Source organism: Sturnira hondurensis, unplaced genomic scaffold (genome assembly GCF_014824575.4).
Source record: "Sturnira hondurensis isolate 20B ecotype Veracruz unplaced genomic scaffold, ASM1482457v3 Scaffold0025370, whole genome shotgun sequence".
In the NCBI taxonomy this organism is placed as follows: domain Eukaryota; kingdom Metazoa; phylum Chordata; class Mammalia; order Chiroptera; family Phyllostomidae; genus Sturnira; species Sturnira hondurensis.
In genome coordinates, this window is record NW_028098001.1 from 4,857,780 (window position 1) to 4,861,360 (window position 3,581).

The window sequence follows — 3,581 nt, forward strand, 5'->3', positions numbered from 1 at the left end:
CCAGAACTGTCAGGTAATAAATCTACATAGTGCTAAAGCCACTCCATTTATGGTGATTTGTTGTAGCAGCCATGGGAAATGGATACAAGCTGAACATAGCTGTAGCTTATTAAACATTTTGCATGATGTGGTAGAGGAAGTATAGAGTGTTGATTAGCTCATTTACCTTATTATTGCATCATAGATTGGCTTAATAATTCATTCTTCTTTTTGCCAATCAATGCATGTGCATAAGGCTATTCCCTCCTGGTGTGGCAGGCAATTCATTCTGTAGCTTCCAATGTCAGGTCCTGAAACTTCAAATGCTTATATACACACTTGAGTGATGAATCCCTTCCTATAATGACAACTTTTACTCAGGAGGAACATTGCTCCTTCACTGACAAACAAGTTCAACTTGGTTTCTGGTTATGGCACCACTGAAAAATAAAAAGGAGATTTTGTTTGCATTCCATTTCTCCAGCAGGGAAACTGAGGCATAGATTTGCTGGGGTCTGCTTTGCCACCCAAAAGCAAGAATGTGAGCTCGGCTCTTTGGACGTCTAAACCACCGTTCCCTGGCCTCTGCTCATTGTTTCCCAAGGCGTTAGGTAAAGAAGAAGCAAACAATAGGAAAAAGGTAGTTTGCAAGAAGGAGAGGAAGGGAATTCTGGATAAAAACTAACAGTCATAACCTATGGAGTAATAGAGCTTCCAGTTTTTAAATGAAAACTTGGGGGAAATTTTGACAATTGGACAAGTTTCATTTTGAAACTCATTTAACCCAAAAAGTCAAAACGAAACTCCAGGGGTGCAAACCCGCAACAATCAAAATATAGAAAATAAAAACAAGTTTTCACAAGCCCTTTGAAAAGCTAAATATAGATTTTTCAGGTATACCTACTCACCTCCAACTTCTTGACTTTTTGGAACTCTTCCAGTCATTTTTTTTTTAAGATTGTCTATCCAAAGAACACTAGCTGTGTGTGGGAGAAGCAGTAAAGCCGTGTGTGTGTGTGTGTGTGTGTGTGTGTGTGTTTCTTTGTTTTGCCCTCCCCAAACTGTCAAGATGTTTTCAAATACTACGTGTGGTCACCTGCACTGGCAATATTTTCTAACTGTGGTCAAAATAAGCTGACCGACGGTTTGTGCATTTGCGTCAGGAGTAAACTGTCAAAAGCCAGAGCCTTTAGTGCACCGGCCTTTAGCCATCTTACTTGACTCAGTTTGTTGGTGCATTTATATGACCCTCTCTGAGTTCTGACATAATGAACGGCAAGATTAAAACTGAAAACCAAAGTAGTCTGGTTGCGGCCAGGAACAAGGCACAGGGGCCTCTCCTTCTCTGCCTATCCCACTCCCCTTTGTGCAGAGGAGGAGGAGAAGGAAGAGGAAGGAGAGGAAGGGGGCAGGACTAACAAGGCCGCTGGAGTCTGTGGCCTGAGGGTTGCCCCGGAAAGATGGCCTCTCTGGTTCCTCTCTGTGTGGTGAGAGCTTTGAATCAGGACGTTTGAACTGCTGAGCAATATCTTAAGACATGAATGCTGAAGTGTCAGCTGGGGCTTTAGGCTCTTATTTGTGGTGGGCTGTTTTCCTGCCACAGATGTGGTTTACCGTTTACCTGAGTGTTCAAAACTGCTTTGCTGAATCCAGCGGCTTTGCTTCAGATTTGATACCTGCCCCTCCCCCGCCTAGCCTCGGCCTTCAGTGACATGCACCCTGCCGTGTGACCTCTCAGGCCTCGCTGAGCTCCTTCCCATCAGGAGCCAGCCGCCTAGAGAACAGGCACCGACATCGTCAGACCATTAGCATGCTGGGTTTCTCCAGGAATGGCAACATGGGGAAAACTAAGTTAGATCTCCTGTGCAAAGACAATATCCCAATATCAACAATGAAAATCGATCATAAAACCATGCAGCCCAAGAAAGGAACTGTTAAATCAAAAGCCTTGTAATTGTGTGACCTAGGCCAAGGAAATTATGCTAAGAAAATAATCATGAATACATTAAAAAGTTTCAGAAATAGTCACAAGGATGTGTACTAACAGCTTAATAAAAAATGAGGGGGAGGTGTGGGGACTAAATAGCCAATAAGTTATTGATTGAATAAATTATGTTACAGTCATGTGATTGCCATAACCAATAGCTACCATTTATTGAATGCTTACTATGTTCTAGGTACTGTGCTACTTACTTTATGTATATTTTCACATTGAATCCTTAACACACCCCAGGAACTTGACACTCACAGAGGTAGGATTCCTGATCCATGAACACAGTACCAGTACACTGAAGCAAAGAGGGCTCCCCAAATGTCCACCTGGAACCTCAGGATGTGACCTTATTTAGAACAGATACTACACTTGATCTTAGCCAAAAGGCTGAGAAGCGATGTGACCTTATTTAGAAATAGGACCTTTGCAGAGGTAATTAAGACTCTCAAGAGGAAATCGTCCTGGATTCATCACTGACAGACACTTGTACATGAGAAAGGAGAGAGTGGTTTGGGACCCACAGGCACCCAGGGCGCAAGTCTCTGGGAGTCAGGGGGTGGGGCAGAGATGGGAGTGGGACGTCTACAAGCCGGGCAGCACAGAAGGATGCGGGCAGCCAGCTGAAGCTACAAGAAGAGAAAGGCAAGGGGCAGATCCTTCCTCGGAGCTGCAGAGGGAGCCAATTGTGCCAGCACTGTGATACCAGACTTCTGGCCTCCTGAGCTCTGAGAGAAGAAATTTCTGCTGTGTTAGCCGCCCCGTTTGCGGTAATGTGTCATGGCAGCCACAGGAAATGAACACAGGTAGTGAGCAGCACACACAGGATTTGAACCCAGGCTGACTCCAGAACCAGAGCTCTCCCACGGCCCTGTTGTGTCCTCCGGGAGCAGGGCTGAGAGCTGTTTGTATGATGCCATGTTTGTGTGAAGAAATTGAATACATGCATAGAAAAGAACTGGAAGAATATACAGCAAAAATATTTATTTCTGGGTAGTAAGAACCCAGATGGGTTTTAATTCGCTGCTTTTGCTTATCTCCTTTTTCTTTTCTCAGCACTGAAGTGCAGTATTCTTTACAGTCAAATACACACTGAACTGTAGGAGCAAAGGGGCATCACTCTGCCACTTACTCTCAAATGGGTCAGACAAAAAACCTACTGTAATAAATATGCACATACAGTGAGAGAAAATGATAAAGCAAAGGTTGGAAATTGTTAGCTGTTACAGAACCTGGGCAAAGGGTACATGGAAATTCTTTGTACTATCCCTGCAACTTTTCAGAAATTCTAAAATTTCACACAATCTAAAAGTTGCCCCGCCCCAAAACAGTCCTACCATGGGAGACATTCAAGGTTGAAACAGAAACACTTTTATAAATGTGAGTGACAAGACACTGCCAACTAGTGCATTCCAGGGGTCAGAAGAGTTTCTCTAAGGAAGAAGAGTGAATATTTGCATTACAGCACAGGTGACTCTTAGGGGGAAAACAAATGGAGAGAAAGACCGACGGGGAGAGAGAGACAGACAGAAGAAAACAGCGCCCACAAGAAGTCCCTGCTGAATGAGAGCTGGTGGGGGACTAGGACAGGCCATCCGCCCAACCCAGCTCC

At 44.3% G+C, this 3,581-nt stretch overlaps 1 pseudogene; it reads right to left on the reverse strand.

The window, feature by feature from the left end:
• Window positions 1-2,277: 2,277 nt before the first annotated feature.
• LOC118982426 (uncharacterized) lies at window positions 2,278-2,371 on the reverse strand (annotated as a pseudogene).
• Window positions 2,372-3,581: the final 1,210 nt, after the last annotated feature.